The 12,845-nt window shown below is 40.5% G+C and overlaps 1 pseudogene; it reads left to right on the top strand.

Annotated features, from left to right (window-relative positions):
• The first annotated feature begins 1,309 nt into the window (after positions 1 to 1,309).
• Positions 1,310 to 3,797, top strand: LOC120257906 (annotated as a pseudogene).
• The last annotated feature ends 9,048 nt before the right edge of the window (positions 3,798 to 12,845 follow it).

Raw genomic sequence — 12,845 nt, 5'->3', positions numbered from 1 at the left:
GTTTGCTGGAAATTCTCAATACTCGGTATTGTAGCGAAAATACTGTATGGATGCCCGCATGGACTGACGGGATATAAATGAAACCGATTTTTCTAGGGCAAGGGGAGGAGTTTTTGGGAGAGTTCTTGGAGCCGATTTTCACCAGTCTTTAGGAGGCAAGATCACACGTTTTGGAGAAGGGAAATCAAAGGGAGAAGCTCGGTTTTGGCTAGATCTTCATCGATCTCTTCTTTGGGAGTTTGTAGATGGCGAGGGAAGCCGCCCCCATCGCGGCGTCCGTGGAAGCATTTCCAACTAGCTTGGCTTGTCTTCCTACTTCTATTGTTTGAGGGAGTTTTCTTATGCCATTTGTAGTTGTTTTCATGGACTTGTTGCTTGTATTTGTTTGCATGGACAAGTAGACCCCAAGGTCACCGGATGCCGGTGAACCTTGGGCTGAACTTGTGTATTTGGATGATTTAATTTTTTCTATTGCAATTGTTGTGTATTGTGATTCATTCTTGGTGCATTTGATGTGTTGCTTACATGAGAACTCCGTAAACCAACCGCTAGGGTTGTACTTGGTAGCGTGACCATCGCCCTTGTACTAGACACACCAAGTTTGGAAGGGATTCATGTACGAATACGCCGTGACCATCGGGTATTCTAGTACTCCTCCACCATTAGGGGCTAGACCAAGTTGTGTTCCGGCCCTAATTAGGGATTTCCCCACTTGTTAATGCAATCGTATGAGGATTTGATCGAAGAAATTGCGTGTCAATACTTATACCGGATTAGGGGTTAATTGCCGTGACCATCGGGTTGATCTAATTTAGGAAATCTCTAGGTCCAATACTTCAATTGCATGACATTCTTAGCATCCTTTGCACTTTAGTAGCCCCTAGGGAATCCGCATCCGTGACCATTTCTTTCCCCGATTTTATACCCCTACCTTATCATAGACTCCATTTGTAGTTCTTTTTATTTCAAGTAATAGATTAGAGAAACCCTTCGAATCATTCGGCTAGACAATACGCAAAGAGGAAGTAAGAGTAGATTATTGGGCCAAGGGAATACGACCTCTCGTGCTCGCATCGAGGGTATTACTTGACGACTCCTGCACTTCATGGATCGCTCATCAAGTTTTTTTGGCGCCGCTGTCGGGGACCCATAAGGAATACTCGTAAAAACTTAGAGTTTATTGATTTAGCCATTGTTGTTCATCCGCTTCTTTTTTTGTACATATATCTCCATTCATTTGAAATTATTCTCCACTATAAATATTTCTCTTTCTTTGATATTTCCCAGTTATTCACTATCCACTATCATTATGGATGCAGCTAGCTGTTGGAGGTGCGCCTCCTATTTGCAAGTCCCATATTCGGATCTGCCACTTGAATCTCTAACGGCATTTGAATTAGAAGGAATGACGAGTACACACATTTTTGACATTTGGATACGGTCTGAGCGTTACAATGTGGCCGGAGCTGTACCACTGGGAGAGCATGGTGTGCAAGACCTATTCACGCATTATTTGAAATCCGATAGTGTGTTGCCAGTAGTGGAGCTTATCCCACCTAATCCTCCGCCCATCCCTATTCATGAGAAAGTGAGGAACAATTCTAATGCCTTTGGCATACCAGTTCATCAATATGATGAGGAAATAGATCTTTTGTCGGGAAGTAGCTCAGGATCATCCGAAGGTGAGATTCACGCTATAGAAGAGTGCATGAATAGTAGCAGCTCCACGGAAGAGGAGTGTAGAGGATTCGACGATATTGATCTGGGGAAGTTTGGGAGACTAAAATCATCAATTGAGGAACCATCGGAACTAGAACTAAAGCCGCTGCCCGAACACCTGGAGTATGCTATTCTCGCAGAAGGATCAAAGCTCCCAATTATCATCGCCGCCGACCTGACTCCTAAGCAAAAATCCGACCTTCTGAGTGTGTTAAAGAAGTATAAAAAAACAATTGCGTGGAAGATCTCAGACATTAAAGGAATTAATCCTTCCTTCTGTACACATAAGATTCTCATGGAGGATAATCATAAGCCAATGGCTATACCCCAGAGAAGGCTCAACCCCAATATGAAAGAAGTAGCGCAGTGAGGGTGATCAAAGCTTCTTGATGCGGTATCATTTACCCTATCTCCCGACAGTGAGTGGGTAAGCCCTGTACAAGTAGTACCAAAGAAAGGGGGGATGACGGTGGTCACTAATGAAAAAAATGAATTAGTCCCCACTAGAACGGTTACAGGTTGCCGTGTGTGCATAGACTACAGAAAACTCAATGATGCTACTAGAAAAGATCATTTCCCTCTACCTTTCATCAACCAAATGCTTGAACGACTAGCAGGGCACTCCTATTACTATTTCTTGGATGGCCTCTCTGGATATTTTCAAATCCCCATTGCCCCAGAAGACCAGGAGAAGACAACCTTCACATGCCCTTATGGTACTTTTGCTTACCGCCGTATGCCCTTTGGATTATGTAACGCACCAGCCACTTTCCAGCGATGCATGATAGCTATATTTGACGATCTAGTGGAAAATATCATGGAGGTCTTTATGGACGATTTCTCGGTTTTTGGTAACTCTTTTGACCACTGCCTCAAAAATCTAGAGCGGGTTTTAGCCAGATGTGAGGAAACTAATTTGGTTCTCAGCTGGGAAAAGTGACATTTTATGGTCAAGGAAGGCATTGTGCTGGGTCATAAGATATCGCAACAAGGAATTGAGGTGGATAAGGCCAAGGTTTCCACTATCGAACAACTGCCTCCCCCAACGTCGGTGAAAGCCATTAGGAGTTTTTTGGGACATGCAGGTTTTTACAGAAGATTCGTCAAGGATTTTTCATTAATCGGCAGACCACTTACAAAGCTCCTTGAGAAGGACATGTCCTTCGAGTTCAGTGATGAGTGTATGACCGCTTTCCTTACCCTCAAGAAAAAACTTGTTGAAGCCCCGATCATCGTGTCTCCCGATTGGAATTTACCTTTTGAACTCATGTGCGATGCTAGCGACTTCGCAGTGGGGGCAGTTCTTGGGCAACGTCGAGGGGGTCATTTTCACCTTATATACTATGCAAGCAAGACATTGAATGGTGCTCAGGAAAATTATACTACCACTGGGAAAGAAATGCTTGCTGTGGTTTTTGCATTTGACAAGTTTCGTTCATATTTAGTGCTATCGAAGGTGATCGTGTTCACTGATCATTCCGCTCTGAAATATTTGTTGAGCAAACAGGATGCAAAACCTCGTTTGATCCGGTGGGTACTCTTGCTTCAGGAATTTGACTTAGAGATCAAGGATAAGCGGGGGGCCGAACACTTGGCCGCTGACCACCTATCTCGCCTTGTGGTCCCATTGGGGAGCACTGAGGAAAGAAGGGAGATAAATGATGGTTTTCCTAATGAGCAGTTGTTTAGCATTCGGATACTGAGAGAAGAAGAAACTCTGTGGTTCGCTGATTTTGCAAACTATCTTGCTGCCGGGACGCGTCCAGATGGGCTAACTTATCAACAAAGGAAAAAGTTCTACTCTGATCCGAAATATTATTTCGGGAGGATCCCTATTTGTTTAGAACTTGCACCGATCGGTGGTGAGGAGGTGCATATCTCATTCGGAAGGGTATTCTATATTGAGCATTGTCATGCCTGGGTCCCATCGGGGACACTACAAAGTGCCAACCGGACAACCGAGAAAAATCCTAGATGCAGTGTTTTTATTGGCCTTCCATTTTTTTCAAGATGCATGTAAGTTTGTTCAATGTCTGCGATAGGTGCCAATGGACTGGAAACATTTCAAGGAGAGATAAGATGCCGCAAACCTGGACCCAAGCTTGTGAGGTGTTCGATGTGTGGGGGATTGATTTCATTGGGCCCTTTTCCCTAGTTCCCGTGGTAACCAGCTCATTTTGGTTGCTCGTGGATTATGTTTCAAATGGGTGGAAGCACGGTGTCCCCCACAAGTGATGCACGAGTGGTAGTAAAATTTTTGAAAAAAAGCTATTCTCCGTGTTTGGTACTCCGAGAACGATCATCAGCGATCGGGGATTCATTTTTTTGTAATTCACGCTTATGAAGCACCTCGAAGCGATATGGATTATCACACAGGGTTGCAACTCCATATCACCCTCAAACTAGTGGGCAAGTTGAAATCTCCAACCGCGAATTGAAACGAATTTTGGAGAAATCTGTAAGTCAGCATAGGAAGGATTGGACAGATCATTTGGATGATGCCCTCCGGGCATATCGGACAAAGATATAAAAACACCTCTTGGAGCAACCCCTTATAGGATAGTCTACGGGAAAGCTTGCCATTTACCTGTTGAATTGGAACATAAAGCATATTGGGCTATTAAACAATTAAATTTCGACCCTCATCTAACCGGCCATAAGAGGAAGTTCCAACTTAGTGAGTTGGATGAATGGCGCACTATGGCATATGAAAATTCCTTGCTTTACAAGAAAAGGATTAAGGAGTATCATGACCGACACATCAAACAAGGTAAGCATTTCAAGGAAGGGGACCAGGTTCTCCTCTATAATTCAAGGTTACGACTCTTCCCGGGGAAGTTAAAATCTAGGTGGCACGGGCCCTTCACAGTTTCACAAGTCTTTCCCCATGGCTCCATCGAGATAACTCATCCGGAGAAAGGCACATTTAAGGTTAACGGTCACCGATTGAAGCCATACCTATCTTGGAGCACTTCTCTTGGGCTTGGAGGTAAGTCCCCGCCATTTGATCCACCTTGAGGTAAGAAAAAGGTACGTCGAGCTAATGACGTTAAACAAGCGCTTCTTGGGAGGCAACCCAAGTTTTGAAATTCGTCGTCTTTAAATTTTTGTATTTCTTTTAGTTGCTTAGTTTCTATTTTGTGGTTGAATGCCTTTGTTTGTGTGTTTTTCGTATTTTTCTTTTGTTGATGTTTTTGTGCTCAACTCATGCTTTGGTTTGCTCGCTTGTATTTGGCCTTGAATTAGTATTGTTTAGTTGTGTTTTATTGTCATCCCGGCGCTTAAATGGTTGTAATTCATATTTTATTGAGTGTGCAAGAGGAACCATGCCAATTTTTCAATTTTCCAGGTCCATACGGGCCGTATACGTATGGACACTTGTGGCATGATCCGGGGACTTGTGGCCATCCTTGTGGCCGCAAGGGACCTCTCTCGGGGACCCTGTGTGCGCGGGCTGTGGGCCTCACGGGCGCCCGTGAGGCTCTCGGCCTCACTGGGCGCGCGTTTGCTGAGAGGCTCACGGGTACCATGCGCCCGCATAGGCGCCCGTGAGCCTTTCAGGCTGGAATTTTCCAGCCCATGCGGGCACCATGCGCCCACATGGGACCCGCATGGGCTGGGCTGCCCATTAAAGGGGCTTTGTCCCCCTTTCTCTCTCCACTCTCTCCTCCTTCTTCTCCTCTTGTTTTCCTCTCATCTCTCCCTCACTCTACCTCATTTCTTCACCATTTTTTTTTTAGTTTTTCTTCTCTAATCACCTCTCCTCCATCTTGCAAACTCACTCTTGGGTTTTAATCGGAGTTTTATCAACAGTTTCACCGGATCTCATCACCCCAAGCCTCCAAGCCCTAATTCTAGGTTTTGATACAAACTTGTTTTTATTGTGTTCTCACTTTATCTTTGAAGCTTGAATGACATATTTGGTTGTTGTGATGTGGTGTATGCTTGTCTCTTTGAGTTTTTCCTTCATTTTGTAAATTTTGGGAAGCTAGATGTCTAGGAGAAACTCTTGCAAAAAAAATTTCGCGGGTTACTGTAGCAATGGATGAAATTTTCCTTCTTCACATAGAAATTGTTGTGCTTTCAATTTTTCATTAATTCCATGATGATATAGTTATCTCATTTGAATGTCTTCATAATAATATTGGTTTGATCACTTGTTTTTGTGGTATAGGTATGCCGATCAAGCGAGTTCTAACAAAGCGGCCACGGCACGATGCGGCATCAAGTGGAGTGCTATCCTTTGCCTTACCACAACATAGGGCACGCTATAATCTCTTACAGTCCAAGCCCTTTGGACTTCTCATGGATTGTTGCCACTCCTCCTTTCCCCTTTGCTAGCGTTGTTGCCCAATGACTGTGCTTTCACTGAACACTCTTCATCAACCAAATGGGGCAGTCTCTTTTCCCTTCCCTTTCATGCTTTATTTAATTATTATGAATTCTACACCATGCTCTGCTGATTAGTGTACATTGAGGGCAATGTACAATTCTAGGTGTGGGGATGGGATGGGCTATTTGCATGCTTACTTCACCGGTGATAGCTATGATTTATTGTTAAGAACCTCTTGGCTTGAATGAATGATAATAATGAGTTGTAGTGTTATTTGTGCTTTAAGGAAGTCATGTTTTCTTTCTAGTGTTTTCTTCACGCTTTTAACACGAGATTTCTTTTACCTTGTTTGCCCCAGACTAACCCATTGCTTTGATTTAAAAGTGTTAGAGTGGTAAATTCATTCCTCAATGGTCCTTTAAGAGCTTTTGGTTCTTTTGTTCATTTCACTTTATCCCTAAGTGAAGTTTTGCATGAAAGTTCTCCGGAGACATGTAAAAACATTGAAAAATGAAAGAAAAAAATGAGTCTATGTTAGTATTCCTCTGCTAATTTAGCATGAATGCGTCTATGTAGACTGTAATCAAGTAGGTTGGGTGGCTTTTGTGCGTAATCAGCATGTGCATCCTTCTGAAAGATTATAAGTTATTTTTGATGCGTCTACGTTAAACGGACTCAGAGTATTCTCTTGAACTCTTTCATGCATTCACTTAGAAATTGAAGTGTTGACTGTGGACCGAAGGACTCTTAACTCGCTATTGAGGGCATCTTTAACATTTCTAACACCGGTAGTCATTGAATGTGGTGTGAATAGGGAGAGCGAGGGATGAAGCATACACACACTCACGAGGAAAGCACACTAGAGGAATCATGACTATCTTTACTGAGTTAGTTATTGTACAACTCATTTCCTTGAATTCATTTCATCTGTGCCTGTGGGGTTCTTCACTGTTTGAGCTTGAGGTCGTACGTTTAGTCGTTTATCATTCTGCCCTTATTCTTTCATTTGTGTTTGCTTGGGGACAAGCAAACGCTTAGGTGTGGAGATGTTTGATAAACGCCTAAATGTATGTATTTTATATGTATTAATCTTGTATCATTTGTGAATATGTTAACAAATTGATGCCCGTTTTATGTCTAAATTGGTTATTTCGGTGTTGCAGGTCTTAAATGTGTCGAACGATGCTCAAAATGTAAATCGGATGATTTCGACACCAAAAACGGCATTTTTGGGGTCCCAGCACTGTAACGGCACTGTAGCGGTATTGTAGCAGGTCATTGTTCTTGATGCGGGCATTTGGCTGTGAGTTTCACGGGCTCCATGGATGCCCGTGAGGTTTGCTGGAAATTCTCAATACTCGGTATTGTAGCGAAAATACTGTATGGATTCCCGCATGGACTGACGGGATATAAATGAAACCGATTTTTCTAGGGCAAGGGGAGGAGTTTTTGGGAGAGTTCTTGGAGCTGATTTTCACCAGTCTTTAGGAGGCAAGATCACACATTTTGGAGAAGGGAAATCAAAGGGAGAAGCTCGGTTTTGGCTAGATCTTCATCGATCTCTTCTTTGGGAGTTTGTAGACGACGAGGGAAGCCGCCCCCATCGCGGCGTCCGTGGAAGCATTTCCACCTAGCTTGGCTTGTCTTCCTACTTCTATTGTTTGAGGGAGTTTTCTTATGCCATTTGTAGTTGTTTTCATGGACTTGTTGCTTGTATTTGTTTGCATGGATGAGTAGACCCTAAGGTCACCGGATGCCGGTGAACCTTGGGGTGAACTTGTGTATTTGGATGATTTAATTTTGTCTATTGCAATTGTTGTGTATTTGTGATTCATTCTTGGTGCATTTGATGTGTTGCTTACATGAGAACTTTGTAAACCAACTGCTAGGTTGTACTTGGTAGCGTGACCATTGCCCTTGTACTAGACACACCAAGTTTGGAAGGGATTCTGTACTCCTCCACCATTAGGGCTAGACCAAGTTGTGTTCCGGCCCTAATTAGGGATTTCCCCACTTGTTAATGCAATCGTATGAGGATTTGATCAGAAGAAATTCTGTGTCAATACTTATACCGGATTAGGGGTTAATTGCCGTGACCATCGGGTTGATCTAATTTAGGAAATCTCTAGGTCCAAACCTTCAATTGCATGACATTCTTAGCATCCTTTGCGCTTTAGTAGCCCCTAGGGAATCCGCATCCGTGACCATTTCTTTCCCCTGATTTTATACCCCTACCTTATCATAGACTCCATTTGTAGTTCTTTTATTTCAAGTAATAGATTAGAGAAACCCTTCGAATCATTCAGCTAGACAATATGCAAAGAGGAAGTAAGAGTAGATTTTTGGGCCCAGGGAATACGACCCTCTCGTGCTCGCAAGAGGGGTATTACTTGACGACTCCGTGCACTTGCGGATCGCTCATCAACAGCCAATAACTCCTTCTCTGTACTGCTGTAATTCTCTTGATCATCCATATGGATTCTGCTCGCAAAATAGAATTCCTAGAAATTTTTATCTTTTCTCTATCCTAAGACAATCTTAACTACATAGTCATTTGCATTGCACATAAGCTCGAATACCATGATTCCAATCAAGAGTCACCATTATCAGTGCATGTTAATTCAAAGTGTCACTCTTTATCAGATTCAAAAGAAACATAATTTTCAAAAGTTTGGTTAATGGTTGAGCTATCCTAGAGAAATCCTTAATGAATATCCTATCAAATATTGAATGTCCTTAGAAACTTCATACAGCTCTAAATGAAATATGCGATGGTAGCTTTTCAGTGGTTTGTATTTTTGCTTTGTCTACCTCCATCCCTTGTCAAAAAATCTTATGACCATGAATGATGCCTTCTTGCACCATGAAGTGACATATTCCTAATTAAGAACAAGATTGGTTTCCTACCATCGTGCAAGCACCCTCTCCATTACCTGCAAACAATAATCAAAAGCATTACCAAATACTAAAAAATCATCCATAAATACTTCTATTATGTCTTCCACCAAGTCGTAAATAATTGCCACCATACATTTCTAGAAAGTTGCTAGAGCCTTGCAAAGTCCAAATGGTTCCTACAGGCAAATGCACCATACAGACATGTGAATGTGGTATTTTCATAATCTTCTAATGAAATAGCATTTTGAAAGTATCCTAACATATTTTCAATAAATCAATAATAGATGTGCCCTAAAAGTCATTCAAGCAATTGTTTAATAAAGGTTTAGGGAAAAAGATCCTTTTATGTAGCATCATTCAATCCCCGATATTCATAGAGTCAGGGGAAATATCTTCTTCCTCAAAACTTACCCTTAACTTCTTTCAATTTTGGTAAAATCTAACATCAACGGGTTTCTCAACCCATAATCAATATGAAGAGGCACATAATTAAGCAATCGTTATAATAGATTATTAGGCATGAATAACACAAGGTTGAAACTCAAACTGAATTCAATAAAGAAATCCAGACTCAAATCAACAAAAAAAATTAAGTTCTAGGGCTCAAATACACAAATAGCCAAAGGGATTTAGCACCTCACTAAAGAGCATTATAAAATCAAATAATATGAATCACATACAAATGAACCCATGATAAAAATAACTCCCTTAATCCCAGCCATCTTTGGTCCGGTAAAGCTTCTTCGATCTCTAGATGAACCACTACAGAAGAATCTAAATATGCCACCTTGAATGAACATAGGTGACTCCCTTCATGACCTTATGTGTGGTGGAATTGATGAGAGTTGGTAAAGAAGATCCTTCCATGGTCACCTTGACCCTTCCTCCAAATCCTAGCTCCAATGTGCATTGCAACTTGTAAAAAAAGATACTGAACACATAACTATGGAGGTATTTATAGAAGGTACTCAATGTGCCATAGGGCTATGTGACAAGTCATGTGGCTTCCTTGTGGTTGATAGTGTGTCTTTCTGTTGTTTGAAACTTGGAGGACTGAATTTTAAGATTCACATAGCTAAGCACATGGCCATGTGACTATCCCTGTGTTATTATGGACACTGTAGCTTTGGCTAATCATATTTCTTGGGGACACTATACACAAGGAGGCAATCTTCATAGTTCTAAGCTCCATGTCTTGAATGGAAATATGGACAAAAGCACACATATATGAATAAGAATATTGGAGGTTTTATTGTAAAAGGCTGATAGTGCTAAGGAGATGGCCAACCAAGATAATATTGAATCTAAAAATTGACCAGTTGAGGGATTTTGATGGAATAAAGCATATATGTTCTAAAGAAAGCATGAAGTTTAATGAGAGTAAGAATGAGAAGATGAAAAAAAAGCAAATTATAATGGGGAAGCTTGGACTCTTTGGGGTTTATAAAGAAAAGTATCAAATATAAGTTCAATAATAAGACGGAATAGGTTTTTGTCCCTAATGTTATCAAAACTTCTATTAATTATTAAATTTATAGTATATTTTAATAGATTTAGGTTTCATTTCTTAGTCAATCATGAATCTTTCACTGTGTTTTTAATTAAGTTTTACTCTTCTAGCTCAACATACTATTGTTCAACTATTTGCAAGGAGATAATTGGAGTTCAGCTTATATTCAAAATATGGTTGAGTATTAAGTGTCGAAATATACGTATATTCAAGCATATATTTTTATACACAACATATGTGTTTTCATTGGATCAATGCTCATTTTATGCGTTATTTGTTTTTATCTACTTCACAGGGCATTAAAAGGTGATTAAGAGCTTGAGGACATATTTTGGACCAAAGCAGTTTAAGAAGGAGGCAAATTCGGAGATAGAGTATTGTAGCAATATTGTAGCAGGCCGCACAATACTGCATGATCCATAGATAATACCATCCACCAATATGCTATCATATAGAGACCGCATGAATACCCAACTTCACCAAAAAACTAATTTCATGACCCACATGGCCTCCATGCTAACATATAAGTGCTTGCAAGCCTAGTGAAGTATACAAGGGTGAAGTTAGGACTTTGGAAAGGGGCATAGCCGCTATTTGACTCCACTCACACTAAATTTATAATTTTTTTTGTGAGGAGACCCTTTCAGGCTCAAAATTGAAGTGTGAGGATGATAGATCTCAATTTATTCAACCTTGGAGCATCGATGGAGTGGAAATCAAAGCAACATTTGAGGGGCACGTAGAGGATGACATCATTGGGACCCAAAGAGCATCTCCATCTTCATCATGAGTGGATAAATAGGGAATTTAACAATGAGCTTTACTTGTTTTCTTCTTGATTTTGTGATTCCCTTTTCATTTCTCTAACTAAACTATAGGCATTAGAGAACCTTAGGAGAAAGACTTTTTATGGAAGATTAATCATTTTATTAATGCATGTTGGCTTGTTCTTTGGATTTAATCTTTGATGCTTCATGTATAATCTACAATGGATGGATTCCTTATGTTAATTTTGAATTGTATGTGTAGAACGTGATGTTTGCATATACTAGGTCATACTTAAACTAATGAGGTTTCATTGTATTCACACTGTGGAGGTTTTGGTTGTTGATGATCTTTTGCATTAGGGTTTTACCCTATGTTAGAGATTCCTTGTACCCAATGTAATCATAAAGGTGTCTGAGAAATGATACCCATATGAGATTGGGGCTATTCACCAAAGGTTTACTGGGTAGCCGATATTAGAATCTCAAAGTCCAAACTTGCCAATAACTACTTTCCATTTCATATAATCTATGCATCATTATTACTGCCAAGGGGATCCTAGCCCGAGGCTTACTTCATTTATAGAATATTTCCCTCCATTAAGTCTGTTGGTAGTAGTCTTTTCTTGTTTACTTTAGTTTCAATTAACATAACACTATTTCATTTGGTAGAATAAATAATGACACACCTAAGAAGTAGTAGTACTTCGTGAGACCCTAGGGATATGACTCTCCCAAGTTCATGACCCGGGGAAATTTTTTACAGATAACCTATGCACTTGTGGCATGGTTGGTCACATCTCTCACCCACACCATCAAGTTTTTGGTACTATTGCTGGGAAACCGAGGATACAAGGGAAACTCCTAGCTCACTACTTTAGTCATTTTTCAATTTTTTTTAATTTTTTCTTACTTTTTTTTTTCTTTTGTTTTTCTATTCTTCATTTATCTTTTCTCATCTTTCTTTTAATTTTCTTTAGTAAGGAACCTGTTAATGACCCACGAATATCCTAAGTGGTTTGTAGACCCGAATAGTGAGATTGAGTTGATGATATATAGGACATTGAGGGGAACCATTGAGGGTTCCACATCTAGGAGCATAAACATTGAGGATAGTGAATCCTCCACCATGGCCAAATAGAAAAGAACATTGTTCCATTATGAGCAACCACAATTAATAGTGGCAAAGTTTATTTATTAAGCTTTTGCAATAAATGCTACCAATTTGATTTGGCTTGCCTAATCGGAATGATTCAAAACATAATGTAGTTTGATGGGTTGGTAGATGAAGACCTTAATGAGCACTTGTCAAGATTCTTACAAACGTGAATCATGTTCAAGGTGAATGAGGTCTTGGATGATGTAATTAGATTCTATTTGTTTCCCTTTATTTTGAGAGGACCAGCGTACAGATGGCTTACATCACTTACTCAAGGCTCTATCAAGACATGGGCAAAGATGGTTGACAAATTCCTCAGGCAGTATTTTCCTTTGAGAAAAGCAGCAAATTTGGGGCAAGAGATCTCTGTATTTAGTCAAAGGAATTCATAAATACAGTTTGAAGCTTATCAAAGGTTGAAGGATCTCTTGTAAAAGTGCCCACATCATTGTTTTACCTCTT

The sequence above is a fragment of the Dioscorea cayenensis genome, chromosome 1 (genome assembly GCF_009730915.1).
Source record: "Dioscorea cayenensis subsp. rotundata cultivar TDr96_F1 chromosome 1, TDr96_F1_v2_PseudoChromosome.rev07_lg8_w22 25.fasta, whole genome shotgun sequence".
Taxonomy (NCBI): Eukaryota; Viridiplantae; Streptophyta; class Magnoliopsida; order Dioscoreales; family Dioscoreaceae; genus Dioscorea; species Dioscorea cayenensis.
This window is presented reverse-complemented; position numbering and strand designations above follow the sequence as displayed.